At 42.0% G+C, this 23,359-nt stretch overlaps 2 non-coding genes across 2 annotated transcripts; both read left to right on the top strand.

Annotated features, from left to right (window-relative positions):
- Nucleotides 1-1,350: 1,350 nt before the first annotated feature.
- On the top strand, nt 1,351-1,457 carry LOC112082718. The gene has a single exon (XR_002897337.1). It is a non-coding gene; the product is annotated as a small nucleolar RNA R71 (small nucleolar RNA).
- A 14,443-nt stretch (nt 1,458-15,900) lies between these two features.
- LOC112082373 lies at nt 15,901-16,005 on the top strand. Its single transcript, XR_002897040.1, has one exon. It is a non-coding gene; the product is annotated as a small nucleolar RNA R71 (small nucleolar RNA).
- Nucleotides 16,006-23,359: the final 7,354 nt, after the last annotated feature.

The raw sequence follows: 23,359 nt of genomic DNA, 5'->3' as shown, positions 1-23,359 counted from the left end.
AAGGGAGTGTGAAGCTCCCTGGATCAGTTAACTTCCTTGGATTTGACTTTCTCTGAATAATGGCACTGCACTCATGGCTCAATACCACCATACCTTAAAGCTCTGTAGTCTTGTTCAGAATAACGTCTTGTAAGAACTTACCCAGCTTTGGCATCATTAGAAATGCTTCAATGAGAGGCATTGTGAGTGGTGTTTCATTGAGAGTCTTCTCAAATACAGCTCTTGCCTTGTCTACAAGCTGCTTCTTAAATCTCCTGGAAATGGAAGCTTGGGTTGGTATGGAGGTGGTGGAACATATAGCTTTTCTGGTTCAGGTTCCTTTTCCACCTCTTTACCCTTTTCTTTCCTTGATCTTTCAGCAACTTGATCATCTTTTAAGGCTGCCTCCCCCTCAGTTTGATCATTGTCCTCAATGATCACATTGTTGTGCTCAATACCAGGTAGCTCTTTGCCACTTATCAGTGTAATGGCTTTAGCATAATCCTTTGGGTTTGGTTCAGGCTTACTAGGTAAGCAACCTTGGCTTCTTGAAGTAGATGCCTGATTCTGCTTCAGCTCCTTGATGTCCTGCTGCATAGATGCATACTGACTTCCAAACATTTGTTGACCCTGTAGCAGTTGTTGTAGGATCCCAACCATGTCCGGCCCATTCTGTTGTTGCTGGTGAACCGGTGCTGACTGAAACTGATACTGAACCCGCGCCTGCTGCTGAAACTGTGGTGCACTGAACCCTGGCAGTACCTTTGGCTGCTGATGTGAACTGAAACCAGAACTCTGAAGTGGTTGCTGGTGTTGACTGTAACCCTGATTCTGAACAAACTGATTCTTTGGTTGAAAAGACCCTTGAAAGTTGTTCTTGGGAACAAAATTCTGTGGAGCTTGAGAGGTAGGGTAGACTTTGTCTTGTGGGTTTGCTACATTGGGATTCCTGTAAGAGAGGTTCTGATTGGCATTGGCATACTGATATCTTTGGAACCTCTGATTCCCAATATAGTTTAGCTCTTCATGAGTAAGACCCTCTTCACTGATGTTCTCAAAGCATTGAGAAGGTTTTTCATACTCTCCTACAAAGTGCATTGGCTTTTGAGTGGCCAATAACACCTTGTCCAGCTTACTTTCAAGTGTTTTAAAGTGCTTCTCATACCTTTGATCCCTGCTTGAACTCTCACTCCTATTGGCTCTATCAAAGTCTTCTCCATATGTATCATTGCTCATTGCTAAGTTCTCAACCAGCTCTAAAGCAACATGAATCTCCTTCCCCAGAAAGTTTCCATTGGATGCAGTATCCAGCTGGTTCCTAATCTTGGGAAGAGCCCCTCTATAAAGTTTGCTGAGAAGAAAGCCTCACTAAACCCATGGTGTGGACACTGGTTAGTGTAGCTCCTGAATCTCTCATATGCTTCACCAAAACTCTCATTGCTATGTTGAGTGAAGCTGGAGATTTGATTTCTTAGCTTTGCTGTTCTAGAAGTTGAGAAGAATTTAGACAGAAATGCCTGCTTGCATTGCTCCCAGGTCTGAATGGACCTCTTGGGAGATTCTTCTCCCGTTGGTGTGCTTTGTCACCAAGACTGAAAGGAATAATCTGAGCTTGAAGCTGTCTTCAAATACTCCATTTATCTTTGTCAAGTCACAAACTTTATCAAATTGATCCAAGTGTTCCAAGGGATCTTCCATTGCCAATCCACGGAACTTGGAGTTTTGGATCATATTCAGTAAGGATGCCTTCACTTCAAAATTGTTGTTTTGCACAGGTGATGCTTGAATCCCTGCTCCATACTGATGAGCATTGGCCCTGTCATTCTCTCCAACATAGACCTGTGGCTGCTCATATCTCCTTGGTTGGTTTTGGAAGGGCTGTTGGTGGTGAGCTTGTTGTCTTTGCTGTACATTGGCCTGGTGCCTTTGCTGATGAGCTGGAGCTTGTCCCAGGTGGACATAAGCTTGCTGTTGATGCACCTGTTCCTGATGAACATTACCCTGATGGAACCCTTGACCAGCTCCAATACCAGCTGCATTACCAGCTCCATTATCCTGCTGCACCTGGGCCTGTTGCCCCTCTTGAACCTGCGGCTCAATGTCAACCACATGCTGTCTCTGATCTTCCATATCAGCCTGATCAGTCTGTCTTCCACGCCTATCCCTTCTCCTTCTTGGAACCAAAAGATTGATGTTGTCGTTTAGAGTGAAAGGTGGACCACAACTTCTTGACCTGGACCTGGTGTTCATACACCTGAATTCAAAAATAGAGCTTGAAAGTAATCAGTAAAAACAAAAAATAAGTACTTGATCTCAAGAACAGATCAGAGCCTAATGCTAAACAAACCACACTTTGGTAACGGGGCCAATTGATAGACAAGACTTTTTGGGTCTTGAGGGCTATCAATCCCCTTGTCAAAGTAGCACAAAAGAGGTATCAATCCAAGAATGTGCTGTTAGACACTAAGCTATGTGATCAGTTTCTCAATTCAAGTAAACAGGTGAGGTTTTGATTGACTAATGAAAACTAAGAACTTAAAACAAGATTAATGACTAAACTAGTGATCAAACAAGAACTAAGCAAATGACAAGTGATGTGAATATGAGATGATGGAAGCATGAGATTCTAGACATGATAGTTGGCTAGGGTGCTTTGGTGCTAAACAAGGAATGCTAATGACAATGATGAGACATGATTCAAATGATTAAGAACTCTAATATAGATTAATCCTCTCATGAAGGAATTAACCCCTACACTAATCCATTTTCAAACCAAATCATCATTTGTGAAATATGAATCAGTGAGCATAAATAAACAGTTATAGAAGACCATTCAAGCAAATAACAATACATCATCATGCAGTAAATGTTTAAACCTCTAATACAGCTCGTTCAGGAATTTCATCAAACACTTTTGGTGCATAAAATTCCCAGAATCTAGATCTCAAGTGATATGGAAGGATCTAGCCTAGAGAACAGCTGTTTAGAGAGATGAATCAATGAATCTAGCCCTAAGCACTCCTAATCTAACACTTTAGCACTCTAACCTACACATCTAGAATCTCATTAAGATGACTACTCACTAATCATACTAATCTCTCTAAAACCTTTGCAAGTTGAGAAGATTGGCATGATTAATGATGAGAAATGGAGATGGAGAAGATGGATAATGATGGATTTGCAGCTTTAAACACACAGATCTCTCAAACTCTCTTGATTAGAACCCTTAAAAATCGATATTACTCTTCTAAAAAGGAAGTCTTTCACAAAAGAGGCAAGAAACAAAAGGAATAAAGCTTAAGTACTTAGGGTAAAACCCTAAAAAACTATATATAGGTGTTAAAACGAACCGGGTCAGCCCAGAACAAACCGGGTCCTGATCCGGCTCCGATGTGTAAAATGATGAGTGTGCGAGTTGGTCAGGTGCTTCCCACGTCACATGCCCAAGTCGCACAGCCACAGAAACAGTCTTGTGAGCCTTAAGTCCTTCAGCCTCAGCCGCATGCCCATCTAGGTGTAAACCGCGAGTCTTCATGCGATTTAGTCTTTCTTCTCTTCAACTCGCATGACCAAGACAAAATCTGGGGAGAATATGTGTGCGAGGTTCTCCTTTAGTCCCAAGTCGCATGCCCAACTCGCACAGGTATAGACAAAAGCTTTAGCGAGATAAAACCATGTAACCCAGGCCGCATTCCTCTCCCGGTGTAAACTGCGAGTCTTCATGCGGTTCAGTCCCCTTTACTCCCTAGCTCGCACAACCATGTAGCATAGGACTTCAAATATGTGTGCGAGTTGGTCCACTTCACTCCCAAGTCGCATGCCCTACTCGGTGTAAACAGCGAGTGTTCTTGCGGTTCAGTTCACTACTCAGCCAACTCGCATGCTCAAGTCGCACATTTGTGGACTTAGCATTTTTCCTGCTCGGGAGACTTTGACCTAATCCAGGGTTACCTTACTCGCACATCTCAACACGCAGCTCAATTCCCAGAAATTATCCTTTAAGCGCTGTGAGTTATCCAAGTCGCAAAACCATCTCGCAGACTTCAAATCTCTTTAGACCACTTCGCATTCGGGGAACTCAAACATCTCGAACTTTGGTGAAGGAACCTTCGGCGCTTGGGAAGTGGAAGTTTCCCTGGACAGCTCATCTCTGAAGTGCATTGAAATGATCAAAAGGAAGCTCTTCGACCAGTGTTCACTCCAGAGACTGTATCTTTCAGCACATAGCTCCAAACCGGATGATCGGACTGGAAAGGCATAGTCCCACGCAATCTTTGTGATTTATCGGATCGGTCTTGAAACTGTAGCGAGACAAGTGTGCCTTCCGGGGAGTATAACTCTCTGCTCACGACTCCGAATTAATTTATTTTACCTGTTCTGGATCCGTGACCTGAGCATCTCCATCTTTACTGAAGACTCTGTAACCTGAATCAGACGTTAAGACTCCCCAGACAGGCGATCATTTCAGACGTATGGGATTGCTCCGGAACGGATGCGAGAGAAGTCTGTCTTCCGGTGGCGGTATCTTTCAGCTCGGTGCTCCTAACTTATCGATTCTAACTGTTCCGAGATCTAGACTCTATTATCCTAATCTTTTCTAAAGACCTCGGAGACTGAATCGGACGGCAAGACCTTCCGGTAACACGATCTCGGAGATGTATCTGCACCCGAAAGTTTTGGCCGAGAAACTTGGATGGCCGGTACGCGTTTTGGCCGAGAAATCCACCAACGGTACATAAAAATAGCCGAGAAAAAGCTTCCCGCGGTACAGGCTAGCGCCGAGAATCTCCAAAAGGCTGATTTCATAATTTTTTAAACCCCCATTCACCATTCTCCTCCTAGCTTCATCTTTTTAGGTCCAAAGTGCTTCCAAATCACCTGTAAACACTCCACAACATGCAAGACTCAATTGGACCTAATGCAAACCCCTAAGTCCTAAAACAACACCTAAAGACCTAAAATGCATGAAATAAGATATGATTTGGAATGAATTATACAACCTAAATGATGCAAATTCTGAACATATCAATCGAACAACCTAGATCTGGTTACAAGGGGTCGGTCTTCAGTTGAACAGGTTTCAGAAGGAGTTGAAAGCTCCCCAAGTCTAAAAAACAAGGCACGGCCGCGGTTGAGGTTTGTGCGGCTGCAGTGGAAGTGGGCTTGGCCGCGGTTAAGGCTTCTTCACCTGCGGTCAGCTCCTCTTGGAATAGACATGTGTATGATTAACCAAATCTCGTCATCTTAATCAACTAATCACTTAAATCTGATAATTAACTCTTGTTCTCATGCCAGGAATAAGATCATGCATTAACTATTAAATTTGTTTGCTCACATCATCTCTACAGGTAGCTCTCGACTCTTGTAGCGACTATGTTCTTCTGAAGCTAGGTATGGATGATCTGATACAACACTCTCGTGGCTTTGATCGATCCTAGGCTAAGAGAATAGGTCATGAATCTACTTGCATGTAGTATGAACAAGTTAGAAGAGATGATATCCACAATATTGTTTAGAAACTTATAAATCCTAATCGGACATATATACCTATCGATGACTCTTTAGAAACTTGACTCTATGTGACAAATCTACAAGATAAAGGAAATGATGAAAGACATGAAAGAATGCATAAGATGAATTAAAAAAGCTAATTAGATAAATAGGAGAAAGAACAATGGATCCAGGGAAGAATCCCCTTCTCCATCGCCTAACCCTAGAAAAAGAAAGTTTGGTGGCTCAAAAACTCATTACAGGAGCACACACCCGTTTAGGGCTGCTAAGAAATGTACTTATAGGTCTTAAGGTCTTCCAGGTCTCATTTAGAGCTTCTCTGAAAGGAATGCCAAAATGGGGTTTGATGTTGGGCCTTGTAGCTCGGCATAGGTCCACCGGGGGTGAGAGTCTTCTGGGGCTAGTGAATTGCTTGTTTGCCGCGGGTGAGAATCTTCCAAGGCTGGTGAATTTGGTCAACTTGCTCTTCACATAACTTTTTATTGCACCACTGGATTATCCTGATGTAAAGTTCTATGGAAATGCGGTTGTCTCCTATTGAATGTCTCCAAAATTGAGTTTGATCTGACGGTGAGAAGGTCTTCATTTGAGGCTGAACTTCTGACGGTCTGACTCTGAGCTAAAATGTGGATTTCTTCCATTTTGCCATATTTTTCCCTAAGTTTCCTGAAAAGAGCCTTGAAACTACAAACATAGAGAAATCATAATAAAAGTTCCTAAAACTGATTAAAACCTTTGAAAAAGAATTTGAAATAAATGGTGAAAATGAGTTACAAATACGGTGTTATCAAACCTATATTTCAAACAAATCCTGGACCAAACCAATGCAGCTCAAATAACCAGTCAGACGAAGGCCTTGTTGTCACAGATAGCCTTGGAGCCCTTCGGAAAATTTGTAGGCCCTTGAGTCACCTATCTTGTGGAGTTGGAATCATGTAATCTGGATCCCTGAGTTGAGAGTTACACTGGTAAAACGCATACATGTCAACCCCCCCTCAGCTCGTTATCTTGTTCAAGTGTCACTCCTTGCCCTGACTTGGTTCCCTTTAATGTCTCCAATCCGTAATAGGATCGTCGCGGCGGACCATGGCCGTGAAGCAGGGAAGAATGGTTGGATGTCTAAGGAAAGACTCGAGCCATGGTCCAAAGTAATTGGTTAAGTTCGTTAATGTGGGACTTAGCCGCGAAAAAGAGAGAAAGATAACTCAATAAGGAGGATTGAGCTAAGACGAGCTTGGTGGTTAAGCTAAGCCAGCTGGATCAGCTGCCGGGAAGCTCAGCTCAGCTCAGCTGAATTAAGAGTAAGACAGATGGTCTAGCTGTTTGGTATATGAGCCGGATGGAATGGGGTAGTTATGGGTGATTATAGGTGGTTATGGCCGAATGGTCACAAAGACCATTCCACCAAAAAACATACCTGTTCGGCCAAACCATACACAACTGTTTGCCAAGGCGGTTCCAACAGAGAAAACTATAAATAGATCCCTTTCTCCACATTTTTGGGTACACATAATTAAGGGGAGAAACTCTGCCCAAATTTCTAACGAACTGAGAGAAAAAGGAGATTAATCGGAGGGTCGGTGGGATAAAGCCAGAGCGGCGGGTGCGGGTTGCGAGGGCAGGCTGAGAAGGTTTACACGATTGTTCGGAAGGATCAAGTCGTGTAGTGATACACGCGGATAGAGTCTTAACCAATCTCATGTGTGGCTAAGATAAAGACTGTGCTTCTGGGAAGGATTTGGCTTAGGAGCGCAGATCGCTCAGCCAGGGAAGATGGGTGGTGTAACAGAACAGATAGATAGGATCAAACAGACTTATAATAGCTTATATACAACTTTTAAGTTGTATTGAATCTTTTATTATATCAATAAAATATTTGTTCTCTTTCTTGTTTACTGTATATTGACTCTAACTTAGTGAATCCTAGAATACACATATCGAATACGGATTATTTAAAAGACGTGACCTTAAAAAATGGACTGATGGGTTCGGAGCCATATAGTAGTCCGACCGGGAACAACCTCCACGGATTTAGAGTCCAGGATGGGTGTTTCAAGTTGGCATCAGAGCATGCTTGCTCCTAGGATGATTTAGTGTTGGGTTTTGGGTACACCACTCAACGGCTAAAAGGGTCTCGCACTACGTTGTTGCTTAGACTCGTCTAGGAATCCTGGTAATGGTTAGGGTGAACTAACTAACAATTTCTGCAAATGGGTAAAAGCAACAAAACGGATAAGAGTAAGAAGAACAAAAAGACGGCCTAAACAAGTCGGTCCAATGCGGCAGATCTGCTTATTCTTGACCCCACCGTACCTGAGGCTGGGGAAAAGGAGAAGGGCACTAGAAGTCTCGTTGTGCATGGTCAGACCCAGGTCGTGGACCACAAAGAGGCCGATAGGTGACCAGGATGGTCGTAATGCGGTGAACCGTGAGGATGTAGCCGAGACATCGGCTAAGGGTGTTGGAGATAAGGAAGGTGCGTTGGCTGGAACAGGAAACCAGACCGTGGTCTCTATTCCTGCGGAGATGTGGCAAACACTCCAAACCATTATGACACAGTTGGAGGTCTTGAGCCAAACTGCAGCACCGATGAAAAATCCGTTTGATGGACAATCCAAAGGGATTCGTACGGCAGTTCCGATAGTAGGAAAGAAAGAAAGCATGACTCCAGAAGTGGTGGAACAAGATTCATCACCGGTTAAGCCCGCAAGGAAAGTGGATTACTTAATCGTTTTAGATCTTTTGTACAGGTTGGGAACTATGCAATTCAAAGGTGGCTCCGACCTGATATAGGCGGACAAATGGAGGAACCATCTTATAAGAAACTTCCAGTCCACGAGGTGCCCTGAAGATTACAAGAAGGACATTGCGGTTCATTTCCTGGAAGGAGATGCGCATAACTGGTGGATCTCGGTGGAAAAGCGATCAGGAGGTATTGACACCTTTGCCGAGTTTGAGGCCGAGTTCAACCAGAAGTACTTTCCCTCGGAAGCTTGGGATAGACTTGAGCAAGAATTCTTGGATTTGATCCAAGGAAACCGGACTGTCCGGGAATACGAGGTGGAGTTCAACCGTCTTCGACGGTGTGTTGGAGTAGAGTTGGTCAAAAACGACACACAACTGGCAATTCCTCTGTGGCTTAAGAGAAGATTTCTGAACCCATTGCTTCTCACACACCTTCAACTCGGTTTCGGAGAACGGGCTGCGGCCATTGAATCCAGCATAGAGGATGAAAATCGAGGAAAAGGCCCGGTACGTCCAATCATGACGAGTAAGATCGTGGATAACAGAAAACAGAAGTGGGATCAGATCCGTGAAGTCGGTCAAGCCTCGGCTAAACAAGAGGAATGTGAGACTTGTGGAAAGAAGCACGGGGGCACATGCTGGAAAATATCTGGAGCATGTGCCAAGTGCGGTAGCAAGAACCACACGGTTCAGAGCTGTCCGTGGATTAGCAAGGACAGCTCAGGGTTAAAAATGAGAAAAGATCTTGCTTCTATTTTGGAAAGACTGGACATTTCAAGAAGGAATGTCCTAAGCTGCAAGTAGAAATACGGATGGAACAAAGGGGAAACTGTAGCGGGGACACACAGCAAGCTAAGAGATAGGCTGTGGCACCCTGGGTTTAGCAATGGTCCAAGAGAATTGATGAGGCCGGAAGTTACAGTAAGATCACTGGGACATTAGAAATAGGCGATGCGTCAACACACGTCTTATTCCATACAGAACCTGGGAAAGACTATTGGGATAGTTAATGCCACTGGTGGCTAGGTCATGTTCTCGCACGAAACTATCCATGACATTGATGTGTCTACTGCGTGAGAGAACAAGATTTACACTTAATAAAAACAAATGAAAGCCGCAAGTGCACAGCTAATCAATTGTAGTATGTAGGGATCGAACCCACAGAGATTTGTGTGTCTGGTATTCTTCTACAGTTTCTAACTTTATGTCTAGACTAGATCGGTTTTAGGGGTTGGTTGTTGTCACGGATTAAACTAAAACTAAAGAAAGCAAATAAATCTATCCTAAAGAACAAGTAGAAAATCGAATGAAAGGAAAATGAAGCAAGCAGAATATCGAACTAAAGCAAATAAAATGCAGATCTAAAAGAAGCAAGTAAAAATCGATTGGTTTGTAAACTATGGCTAAAAACGCTGAGATTTTGGGAACTCTATAGGGATCATAATCGGTTTTAACACTAGGGATTATAGATAGGGATTGAAGGATATCGAAATATAGGGTTCTAGAGCTAGAGTACGGCGGTATGACTACGTCATTGTCGTGATCATAACCAACTGGTCATAACCAACTGGTCGTGAGACGGAAAAATAGAGGTCTGCGGCGGTAAGACTCGTCTTTTAATCGGAGTTGGCGGGCCGCGGTTAGGAGTAGCGTGGCCGGGGGAAATAGAGGTCTGGCCGCGGTCGTGAAGCTTGTGACCGCGGTGGATAGGTTGGTGGCCGCGGTCGCGTGACTTGCTGGCCATCTTTGCTCCGGGGCAAATGGAATATCTTGAGATCCAACCGTTGGAATGTCTCCAAACTAAGTGCATTTGAAAGCTGGCTGATTCTTCTATAAGTTATCCAATTTTGAGGGTGATCAGACGGTGAGAAGGTCTTCGTCTCTCCATGAGAGTTCTGACGGTCTGCATTTATCCAAAAGAGTCTTTTTGTTCCAATTAGTGGCTCTTTATCCCAAATTACCTGAAAAGTCTTTTAAAATCCGAAAACATAAAAATCCTTTGAAAACATTTGAAAATGGAGTAAAAACACCTTTAAAAGACATTAAAGTGATCCATAGAAATGGTCAAAATCCAGTGTTATCAACTCCCCCAGACTTAGTCTTTTTTTGTCCTCAAACAATACGAAGGCCAAATCTCGGTGAGAGGTTTGAAAACGAAAGAACTAAACAAGATCTCAGAGACCAAGCTTCTAGACCAATATAAGTCATTATGCATTAATCGGGAATAGCCTAGAAAATTCTCACTAGTAATACGGGCATAACTAGTCCGTTAATCCGTCATGCGGAAATCTATTGCACTAAGATCTAACTTCCAGTCAACTAGTTCTTAACACTTATTAAAAATTTTGGTGGTTCTCATCAAAGAAAGTATAAGCAAGGCAATCTAGGCTAGGTGTCAAAAGGGTTATTCTAGGGGTAAGGCTTAAAGTGTTTATGGTTACCTAAAGATCTGGAGGAGGAAAGATATTATGCAAAACCGCAATAGAGAGTGAAGCTGTTGATATCCACAGTTTTCAGTCACTTTCTTCTTGCCATAGATTTCTGGTCTTCTTCCCCAGGTTCTCTCCTAACTCCCCCAGACTTAGATTTTTTTAAAATCTTTCTAAACCATAGCTCTTTAAACAAATAGTGGTTGCTTTTTGCTCCAAAAATTTTTACAATCTAAGACTCATTAGGCTTTTTGTTTCCCTCTCTTTCCATTCATCATTTTTTTTTTTTGAAAGAGGGAACACCTTTAGATATAGAGTCATAGAGAACACGAAATTACCACTAAAAATCAGTCTTGTAAAGCTTAATAAGGTTTCTGATACTATTCCTTCCCAATTCCATTCAGTTTTCCTCGTGAGTGACTGAAACTGCGTCGCTCCTCTTCGCTCCGACGTTTTTGCTCATATCTGCTGATATAAACTAAAGAGAAAATGCATAAGGATTTAAAACAAGGGTTTTGGGTTTAGGGTATGGTACCAGATAAAGATGAACTGGCCATCTAGGACGACAAAGAGCGGTAAAAATGAGGGTAAAAGACGTCCTAGATGTATATCTCGATGCCTGCCTAAAATCAATGATGAGAAAATTAGATATCAGTATTAAGGTCAAATAAAATGAGCTAGTATATCCTGTCAGAAAGAATCTCCATGAATAGAAGTCCTCTGGTGGGAGTTCGTAGTGCAAGTACTCTAGCTACCGCCTAGTCTAGTGCTAACCACAAATGAGGTATCCTGAAAAATACTTAAGGTCGAATAGGTTACATATTAAAAGTTAAAAAGTACTTGAAATTTTGAAAGCAAAGCAAGATAATTATTAGTACGGATAGACATCTTCCCCCAGACTTAAATCACATTGTCCCCAGTGTGAAAAAGTTGGTGAGAAGATGGTGAATAAAAGCGGAAATAAAATAAGATAAAAGAAAGGAAAATGATGATAGAACCGTGATGACGGTCAAATGACAATGAAGTGCTGATCAATCACTCATCCTCCAATGTGTCTGCTTTAAAATGGTGCTGCTCCTGTAGGAAGGTGACAACGCGCTCAAAGCGTCGTCCTTGTCTCTCAACTCTGCGCTCCAGATCAGAATTGGTGTGTGACAATGTCGATGATGAAGTGTGGCCGGTCGAAACAGATGGCTGAAAGTGAGCACGTGCTGCAGCTGCATCGTGCTTTGCCTTGGCCACTATGTATTGCCCGATGGTGAATGGTAGACGAGGCACAATGGGTAAAAACTCATCAGGTTCCGGAGTCCATCGCAGACGTCCTCCGTTACACAATATTGGGACTGATGCTGAAGGTAAACAGACTCGGTGCTCTTCGGTGCCAGTGCAATACTTGTAACCAAACCTGTCTGGATCGAAAGTGACACGAGAGATAGTGTGATCGCAAGAGAGATAGAGTAGGTCATACCAGACGTCGGGAAGTGGGCCATCAGATGAGAAGTCGAATCCTATAGCCTGTAGTATTGCTGTAATATCACTCCCATAAGCTGGAGTAGCGTCCTTGCAACCATGTAAGTCATGAGTCACCATCACCATGTTCTGTGCTATGATCCAGGCAAGTCGTGGGTCGTCCATAAATGGCATCTGAAGTGTAATGAGCTCGGTCTTCAAAAATCGTGTGTGCTAAGAATTTGTGCAGAACTCTCACGGCAGGATGAGTACGAAGGGCTGACTTGGATCTCCCGCTATCATAGACGCCATGAACCATCTCTCTCCATAAGTCAAAATCAGGTTCTTCTTTGAGGTGAATGCCATCAGTGTATGGAAGCTTAGGAGCTTTACAAAGTGCAAAAATGGTGAGTGAGTAGGTCTGTCCGCGGATAGAGAACGACAAAATGCAGTCAGATGTTCTGGGGTTCCTCCTCTTTGTGTGGTGGAGGATGGCAGTTGCTAAGAACTCGCGGACAAGCTCGGCATAAGTTGGAAGGTTCAGCTCCATATAGGGTCTCAGCTTAAGTACATCGATGTACCAGATTACATCTTCTCTAATCCCAAGCATCTCGAGTGTATGATAATTAATGCAGGGCATTGGTTTGATGTTCAGCTTCTTGAAACGCCTTGCATAGTCCACTCTCGGTTTGATTTCTTTCCCAATATATCGAATCTGTGGTGGCTCAGGAATCGCTCGTGTTTCTCTTGAGTGCTGGAGCAGCCTCATCACATTGTTCCTTCTTCTCGGTCTGGCTTGGTTCAGCATGTACTCTCCAAGAGTACTATCATCGGGAGTTTCCTCAGAGCTGTCACCAATGCGACGGCTTCTTCGGGATTTGGTTCATTCCATTTTTCCTACAAGACAAGATGATTCTTGGGAAAAGAGTGAATATGGATGCTGATTTTAACACATTAACGATCAGTTATACCAATCATAGTATCAAGAGATCAGTTAAAATGACAAGCAAGCATAATTGATAATAAATCGAAGAAATCCAGCAGTTCATGACCAGATTCGGATTTTTGATGTTCTCAACATAGAGATCCTCTAAGAATTGGTTTTATTTAGCTATTTCCATGTCAAATCTATAGGTTACCTATAACTAATTACTAATCACACAAAACTTGATCAAATTCATCAATTTTGCTGTTCCAAATTCGTTTTTTATAAAGCATGTAGAATCCAAATTTCAAAATTCTCAATTCCTCTATAGCTAAGTGTTAAAATCGATTTTCAGATAACCTTGAAGGATAATCTATTGTTCTTAAGCTATTTCCACCACTAATAAACCAGGATTTGGGCTTTTTGATAAAACCCTAAATTCCAAAATCAATTAAAAATGGCAAGTTTGAGCTTCATACCTTGCTGGAAAGAGAGATTTGATGATAGATTTGAAATCAGCTTTGAAAAAGAGTGCGGTTTGGGCCAAAAATTTCTTAAAAAGTTTAAGAATTGAAAAAGATGTTCTATCTCCTAATCTCCAAGTCTTTTGGAAGAGAAGAGAAAAAGGAGTTTTGATCCAAAACGTACGTTTCCTTTCTTTAAAAACAGGGAAATTTTCGGGAATTCAAAAGCTTACGGGAACTTACCTTTCTTGTCTTGTATGCAACAGAGAATTTAAAACTTACAGAAAATCTTAACGGCTTTTTTGGAAATGTTCCAGGAATCATCGGGAATCACCAGGAACCTTTGGAAAGCAGCTCCGAGGTCCCGTCTCAATGACCAACGGCCGCGGTCAGGAGACGCGCGACCGCGGCGAAGATAGCGTCGGCCGCAGTCACATTCACGGTGCCGCAGTCGAAGGTGCTTTGGCTGCGGGTCGGTTGGTCGCGACCACAGCCCATTTTCCTGGGGCCTTCGTCTAACTTTCAGGTTTCTGCCTGGCGAGCAGCTAAAAACCTCACCTTCTTTCTCGGTTTTTCAAATTTTCTGATTTGTTTTGTGTTTTTGTTTTATAAAAATACCTGAAACTTAGAAGAGAAAGGAAACATAAATTGTAAAAAAGAAAAGAAAACTAAAAGAAAGTGTACCTAAATGGGTTGCCTCCCATTAAGCGCTTTTGTTTTAAGTCGTTTAGCTCGATGTAGGCATGAAAAATCAGGCTGATTTAACTGGCACTCCAATTGATGTGCCTTTATCATTTCCGGTCGCTGGAGGTTTAACTTCTTCTCCTTGAGGCGCCATTTTCTTTCCTTTACTCTTTTTTCGGACTTTGACGTTGTTTAAAACCCTTTTTGTGTTCTCGATCAGCTCCTGGATTTGGTCCTCACTAGTCTCTTTTGCATCTGGTGGAATGATGATCTTGATCTTTGCAAAAGCTCTCGGCTTCTCCTTTTCTTTCTTTTTTATTTGGCCAATTTCCTTTACTTTGAAAATCGTCTAGGACAGTCGGATAAAACTTCCTGCGATCAACATTGAGGAAAACAGCAAGCCAGTTTGCATGATCGATTACTGCTCCTACAGTAGCTAGAAATGGTCTCCCGAATATGAGTGGTCTCTCCTTGTCTTGATCTATTTCCAGAACTTGTAAATCTGCTGGAACAATCTTGTCTCCTACTATAACTTGTAGATCATGAATCGCCCCTTCAGTATCCTTTTTAGATGAATCTCCAAAGATAACCTTGACTGTCGATGTCCTTATAGTTTTTATGCCCAATTTTTCGGAAAATGTTTTTGACATGATGTTGACACTGGCTTTGGAATCGCATAGACAGTCTGTGAACTTGATTCTTGAAATGAAACATTGGAAAACAAAACGTCTCGGGTCGTCAGATTTTGTAAGTCTTTGAAATGGTGAACGTTGAGGTACCTTGAATGGTGGCTGCTTGGCATCGACATCTGAGTGGAACGTTGAGGTATCCGTCGGTTTTGGCTTCTTCTTCGGGCAGCGTGGTTATGCCATTGCAAAATCTCTTGGGGTTATCTTCAACTCTTCCGGGAAGAGCTCCACTTTGTCTCTTCATAGAGTCGGCTGTTTGGGCAACTTGTACATCTAGCTTTTTGACGTGCGAAGATAAAGCTTCAAACTTCCCATTCAGGTCATTGTACATGCAGTCAACCTTCACGTTCATGTCTTTAGATGCTTTCTCGTTTGTCATGACAAGCTGTTGGATGGACTGTTCAAGTCTTCTGATTTTCGAAGCTAGTTGGTTCGTTGTGACTCCTTGCTGTTGTATAAATTGATTGTTAAAACCCGTACCTTGATAGTTATATGGCTGTCGCGGCTGATAAGCTCGTGTCCCTCCATAATTTCCACCTTGGAACTTGTTTTGGAAGGATCTCTGCTGCGGTGGGTAGTGCTGATCTTGAGGATTCTCCACATTTGGATTGCGGTAAGAGAGATTGTTGTAGTTTGCATTCTGGAAGTTGTTGTTGACGCCATTTTTGAAACGATTTGTATATGGTTCTTGTGTTCCTACATAGTTCACTTCTTCTTCTTGAAAGGCTGGATTAATGTGATCGATATCACTAGGTCTTTCGTCTTCTGCGCCATTGTTGGTCTCACAAGCATGGATTGGGCGATTGTTGCTTTTCAAAAGCTGGCTCATCATGTTCTTCAACTCGATTATCTCCTTGTTGTCTGTTCCGGTATGCTTTGTCGAGCGGTCGTATTCAGGACAATCATTGCTATTGGCTTGAGCCAAATTTTTGATGAGAGCTCTTCATTGTGCTATCTCGTCTTTTGTCCAAAATCTCCATTGCTAGCTGTATCAAGCAAAAGTTTGTATTTTGGTTGATCCGGGAAATCCATGGTGGGGGCAGTCACGTTCGTACTCCTTAAAACGTTCACAGGCTTCATAGAAAGGTTCAGTCGGTCCTTGCTGAAAGCTTGAGATGTTGACTTAGTATACAAGTGGTTCAGAAAAGCAGTTTTACATTCTTCCCAATTAGTAATCAATTATGCAGGCAAAGATTTCAACAAACGGTGAGCTTTATCTGCTAATGAAAAAGGGAACAACTTACACTTTAAATAGTCTGCTGGAACTTGGTTTGTCCTCACCATGCTGCAGATTTCTTCAAAGAGTTCGATTTGGTCCATTGGATGTTCTGAAGGAACTCCATGGAATTGGCTTTGTTTCACCAAAGAGATGATTTGAGGCTTGACTTCAAACTCAGTCCGATTTGGAAATGGTACTTGGATTGTGGATCGGTTCTGAAAATTCTGAGTAGGTGCATCGAAATCAGCTATGCGATGGTTCCTGTCTTGTCTTCGGTGTTGATTTGCTTGCTGAACAGGGCGGTTAACGCGCCCATTTGGCTGCATCTTCTGGTTGTTACCATCGGCTGCATTGATAGGTGCATCAAGGTCTTCACGTTCTTCTCTCTCTTGGTTTTGAGGGTTTCTTGGAGGAACCCCATTCTCCTCTCCATCTTGTCGAGCATGATCACCTTCTCTGTGATTGTTTTCTTCATTTTCACCATGTTCGGACCCATCTTGGTCCATGTTTAAAGTTCAGTTAACAGGATCTCCAGGCTGGTCGTCATCGGCCATTCCTTGCGTTCGTCTAAGTCTTCGAAGTTCTCTTTCGTGTCTGTATATCTCGTCTAGAATTGGAATCTTTTTTACAGGTCTGCGCATGGTATTCATGCTATTCAGAGAAAAACAAAAGAAGGGAAAGATAATTCAGGAACTTTAAGAAAGAACTAGAGATCAGATATCTAGGACAGAAGTTAGAACAAGAAAAATAACAAAGGCAGCGAAACAAAACCCCGACAACGGCGCCGAAAACTTTATGTATCTACTGCGTGAGGGAACAAGTTTTACCCTTAATAAAAACAAATGAAAGCCACAAGTGCACAGCTAATCAATTGTAGTATTTAAGAATCGAATCCACAAAGATTTATGTGCCTGGTATTCTTCTACGGTTTCTAACTTTATGTCTAGACTAGATCGGTTTTAGGGGTTGGTTGTTGTCACAGATTAAACTAAAACTAAAGAAAGCAAATAAATCTATCCTAAAGAACAAGTAGAAAATCGAATGAAAGGAAAATGAAGCAAGCAGAATATCGAACTAAAGCAAATAAAATGCAGATCTAAAAGAAGCAAGTAAAAATCGATTGGTTTGTAAACTATGGTTAAAAACGCTGAGATTTTGGGAACTCTACAGGGATCATAATCGGTTTTAACACTAGGGATTATAGATTGGGATTGAAGGATATCAAAATATAGGGTTCTAGAGCTAGAGTACGGCGGTATGACTATGTCACTGTCGTGATCATAACCAACTGTTTCTCGCAACCCTGACCAGTAGGTTTCCACTCTGACCCTGGAAGGGAGAGAACGCAAGAGCTGCACAGGACTCGTCAGTACTCACGGTTTCGCCGCAGGTAGGTTTCCACTCCTACAAATCGCCTGTTTCATTCTAGGTTGGATACTTAATGAAAACTTTCGCAACACTAACTATCTAGATCAGATATGAGGTGATCAATCAAGCATACATGCAATAAGAGCGAGCATACACAGAGAACAAAGTTAAAATCTCAGATCTATAGACCTAGATGTCTTAATCGATTATGAGAGCCCTTTTCGGGAACCCTAAGCCCAACACAGGATCTACTCAGACATGGCTGAGGTCGAAATAATCATTGGTTTTAATAAAAGCAATCAAAAACAGTAAAGAAAAGAGATGAAAGAAAGCTTCTCTATTGAAGAACTTAGAGTCGAACAATCTTCTCTAAAAATCGCATAAAACGGCTAAAAGAAAAAGGGTTTTTGTAAAAGTATGAGGGTGATGTCTAAAAACGACCTAGTGACAAGTATTTATAGTCTTTAATACTCCATGGTCTCTAGGGTTCCGGAATTGAGGCAGAGAAATGACTTTGGGCTTCAGAAATATGGGCTTTTAATCAGAGCTGGCCGGGCCGCGGTCGGGAGTAGCGTGGCCGTGGGAAATAGAGGTCTGGCTGCGGTCGTGAAGCTTGTGACCGCGGTGGATAGGTTGATGGCTGCAGTAACGTGACTTGCTGGCCTTCTTCGAGTGTCTCCGGGGCAAATGGAATATCTTGAGATCCAACCGTTGGAATGTTTCCAAACCAAGTGTATTTGAAAGCCGGTTGATTCTTCTATAAGTTGTCCAATTTTGAGGGTGATCAGATGGTGAGAAGGTCTTCGTCTCTCCATGAGAGTTCTGACGGTCTGCATTTATCCTAAAGAGTCTTTTTGTTCCAATTTGTGCATCTTTATCCCAAATTACCTAAAAGGTCTTTAAAATCCGAAAACATAGAAATCCTTTGAAAACCTTTGAAAATGGAGTAAAAACACCTGTAAAATACATTAAATTGATCCATAAAAATGGTCAAAATCCAGTGTTATCAGACATCTCGTTGATGATCGGTGCGGTAAACCTGCTGGCGGATCTAGTCATAGTCCGACTTGATATTGGGAATGGACTGGCCAGAAAATACAAAGCGACGCTAGACTATCACCATGGACGGGTGCGGTTTGAGTGGGACACGAAGATGTTGGGGTTTCAGAAAATTCGACTGAGATCAGGGAGCTTAGTAGTCTCAGCAATACAAGTGGAAATGATGCTGTAGAAGAGTTGTGAAGCTTACTTGGCCACCATTACCACAGCCGAAATGGGCAAAGGTGCCAAGATAAAGGACATTCCAGTAGTCAACGAATTCGCAGATCTGTTCCATGCCTTAACAAGTTTACCACCTGACCGGTTGGATCCAGTTATGATAGAACTTGAACCTGGAACGACTCCACTCTCGAAGGCACTTTATCGAATGGCTCCAGCAGAAATAGCCGAGCTAAAGAAACAGTTGGAGGAGCTGTTGGAAAAAGGATTCAGCAGGCCAAGTAGTTCACCATGGGGAGCACCTGTTCTGTTCGTTAAGAAGAATGATGGAAGGTTGATGTTGTATTGGTTACCGAGGGTTAACCCGAGTAACTGTTAAAAATAAGTACCGTTGCGTCGGATAGATGAACTGCTGGACCAGTTAAAAGGGGCGACCGTGTTTTCAAAGGTGGACTTGGCTTCGGGTTATCATCAGATTCCCTTAGAGCCTTTGAATGTGCGCAAGACGGTTTTCCGGACCAGGTATGGCCACTTCAAATTCATAGTCATACCTTTTGGCTTGACAAACGCACCGGCGGACTTCATGAAAATGATGAACAAGATCTTCCGTGATTGTCGGACGAGTTTGTCATCATATTCATTGATGATATACTTGTTTATTCAAAAGACCGGGAAACGTATCAAAGTCATTTGAGGGAGGTGTTGCAGCTGCTAAGGGACCAAAAGCTATACGCAAAACTGAGCAAGTGTAGCTTCTGGCAAAGGAGTATTGGTTTCTTAGTACACATTTTCTCGAACCAATGTGTATCAGTTGATCTGGAAAAGATCAAAGCCATTGAGGAATGGCTAAGACCAAAGAATGCTTCGGAAATAAAGAGTTTTCTTGGCTTGGCGGGATACTACAGAAAGTTTGTGAACGGATTCTAAAGTATAACCAAGTCATTGACGCGGCTGACTGAGAAGGATGTGAAGTTCACGTGGACGGAGGAGTGTGAAAAGAGTTTCTCTAGGCTGAAGGAAATGTTAACAAGAGCACCAGTTATAGCCTTACTGGAAACATATGAGCAATATGTGGTGTACACGGATGCGTCTATAAACGGGATTGGATTTGTTTCGATGCAAAAGGGAAAGGAGATCGCCTATGCATCAAGGCAACTATGAAAGCACGAAGGGAATTATCCAACCCACGACTTAGAAATGGTGGCGGTAGTTTTTGCACTTAAGATATGGTGATCATATCTCTATGGGGCTAAGGTGAAAATTTACACCGACCATAAGAGTCGGAAGTACATCTTCACGCAGCCAGAATTAAACTTGAAGCAAAGATGGTGGATGGAACTTGTGGCGGACTACGACTTGGACATAGCCTACCATCCCGGACGCCTTGAGCAGAAGACGCTCCAAAGTAGCTGCGGGAAAGAAGCGAAAGATTAGTGAACATGATTGGGACATTGCATTTTAATGCTTTGTCCACCGAACTGGAACCATTGGGGTTAGGAGAGGAAGATCAAGCTGACTTACTGACCCGGATTCGGATGGCACAAGGAAAAGATGATGTCTTGTGCAAGGCTGTGGGGAACTGGAACACAGAGTACCAAACCTAAAACAACGGCATGGTTCTGGTTAATGGTCGGGTGATAACACCGTATTTTGACAACTTTTATGGATCACTTTGAAATACTTTTTCTATGTTTTCTATTGCTTTCAAATGTTTTTATTATATTTTTCTAGTATTTGTAGTTTCAATAATCTTTTCAAGAAACTTAGGTAAAAGCTTAACAAAATGGATAGAAGACCTGATTTTAAGCTCAGACTCAAACCGTGAGAAGTTCACCCTAAAATGAATATCTTATCACTATCTGATCCAGCTCAAATTTGGAGACATTAAAGATGGAACTACCAGCTTTCCAGCACACTTTACAGTATGGCAATCCAACGGTTCAGTCAAAAGTTACGCGAAGAGCAAGATGTCCTGTAAACCATCCGGAAAGCATTCCCACCCGCAGCCAACACCCAATTTCAACCAGTCCCACCCTTCCCGACCGCGGAGATTGGTCTGTCCTGCCTAGAAGCCCATTTTCAAGCCCAAGACGATTCCCTCATTTGTAGAAATCCTAAGTGACGCCCAGAAAATGAATTGAACACTATAAATACATGTTTTAGGAGCCCTAAACAATACAAAATTTCTCTTTTAGCAGCTTTTAAGTTTTTGTCTTTCATTTTCTTAGTTTTAGATCTACAAAGATAGAGATCTGTCTCTTGAACCATTTTTTTTCCTTTACCATATCGATTTCAATACAGCTTTATAATACAATGTTTTTGCTTTCCTTAGTCATGTCTGAATAGTTTTATTATTGGGTTTAAGGGGTTTTTGATGGGGGCTATACATGTTCGATGAGGATTCCATTAGCTATTGAAGCCGAATCCTATAACTTTTTCTTCTAAACTTATTTATAATGCATGGGAGTAGCGTCATTTTCAAGCCCAAAATGATTTCCTCATTTGGAGAAACCCTAAGTGACGACTAGGACACTATAAATACGTGTTTTTAGGAGCCCTAGACGACACACACATACAATTTATTCTTTTTGTAGCTTTTAAGTTTTTGTCTTTCATTTTCTAGTTTTTAGATTAAGGGAGATAGAGATCTATCTCTTGAACCCTTTTATTTCTTCTTCAATATCGATTTCTGCATTCCAGCCGCTTTTATTCAAGCAATTTAGGTCTACTTGTTTTCCTCCTTTTAGTCGATTTTATTAGGTTTTACTATTAGGTCATTTTTTCCATATTTTTGATCTGCTCAAAGTTTAATCCCTAAGCTACTCTGCAAGAGCACAGATGTGCAGTTGTAGTATGTAGGGGTCGAACCACAGAGACAAGAAATCACTCAATAAACCTGATAGAATTCGAATTACGCTAAGCAGAATAATGAAAAGCAAATAGTGATGCAAATAAAGATAAAAGAATGCAGTAAAAACATTTGTAAAGTTCAGATGGATGAAGATTAGGCTTAGGGCGTTTCTCAGGAAATCAATGAATGCAGATCAATCGATTAGCCAGGGTTCAGGTTTAAGCACGGTTCTTGAACTCGAAACACAGAATTATAATTAACCAACTTCCGTTGTGAGAATTATCTAAGTTAAAATCCTAGAATTCCAAATTCCTTTGTAAATCCTACAGATTTAAACCAGCTTTAATGCACAAGTTCGATATGTTCACAAAGCATCTAAACCAAATTCCTTTGCGAATAGCTACTTTGCTCACCCTAGGTTCTTTCCAGTTATTCAATTACCATTCCGTGTCAATTAAGCAACCTAAGATCTAAGTTCTAGATGATCAGTCTAGAATTAGCTTTAAGAACAACCTATGGTGAAGAACTAATCAGATTATGAATGATAACACCGGATTTTGACCATTTTTATGGATCATTTTAATATCTTTTACAGGTGTTTTTACTCCATTTTCAAAGGTTTTCAAAGGATTTCTATGTTTCCGGATTTTAAAAGACTTTTCAGGTAATTTGGGATAAAGAGGCACAAAATGGAACAAAAAGACTCTTTTGGATAAATGCAGACTGTCAGAACTCTCATGGAGAGACGAAGACCTTCTCACCGTCTGATCACCCTAAAAATTGGACAACTTATAGAAGAATCAACCAGCTTTCAAATGCACTTGGTTTGGAGACATTCCAACGGTTGGATCTCAAGATATTCCATTAGCCCCGAAGCCACGCTAAGTCAGCCAGCAACTCACGCGACCGCGGCCAACAAGCTATTTGCCGCAGTCAGAAGCTTCCCGACCGCGGGAAACAAGTCAATTGCCGCGGTCACAGCACTCCCGACCGCGGCATTCAAGCTCCGACTTAAAGCCCACTTATCTGAAGCCCAAAGTCATTCTCAGCCTCAATTCCGGAACCCTAGAGACCATGGAGTATTGGAGACTATAAATACATGTCATTTAGGTCGTTTTTAGAGAGGACCCTTCATACTTTACAGAAACCCTTTTCCTTTAGCCGTTTTTATGAGATTTTTGTAGAAGATTGTTCAAGTCCGATTTCTTCAATAGAGAAGCTTTCTTTATCTCTTTTCTTTACTGTTTTTCATTACTTTTATTAAAACCAATGATGATGTCGAACTCAGCCATGTCTGAGTAGATCCCGAGTTGGGCTTAGGGTTCCCGAAAGGGGCTCTCATAATCGATTAAGACATCTAGGTTTATAGATCTGGGATTTCGACCTGTTCTCTGTTTATTCTTGTTCTTATTGCATGTATGCTTGATTGATCACCTAGTATCTGATCTAGATAGTTAGTGTTGCGAAAGTTTTCATTAAGTATCAGCCCTAGAATGAAACAGGCGATTTTTCCGTAGGAGTGGAAACCTACCTGCGGCGAGATCGTGAGTACTGACGAGTCTTATGCAGCTCTTGCGTTCTCTCCCTTCCAGGGCCAGAGTGGAAATCTACTGGTCAGGGTTGCGAGAAACAGTTGGTTATGATCACGACAGTGACGTAGTCATACCGCCGTACTCTAGCTCTAGAACATATATATTGTTATCCGTCAATCCCAATCTATCTACCTTAATGTTAAAACCGATTATGATCCCTTAGAGTTCCCAAAAGCTCAGCGTTTTTAGCCATAGTTTACAATTCCATCGATTTTTACTTGCTTTCTTAGACCTGC

This window comes from Eutrema salsugineum, unplaced genomic scaffold, assembly GCF_000478725.1.
Source record: "Eutrema salsugineum unplaced genomic scaffold, Eutsalg1_0 scaffold_8, whole genome shotgun sequence".
Lineage (NCBI taxonomy): Eukaryota > Viridiplantae > Streptophyta > Magnoliopsida > Brassicales > Brassicaceae > Eutrema > Eutrema salsugineum.
The sequence above is the reverse complement of the archived record's forward strand: the minus strand, read 5'-3'. Positions and strand labels throughout refer to the sequence as shown.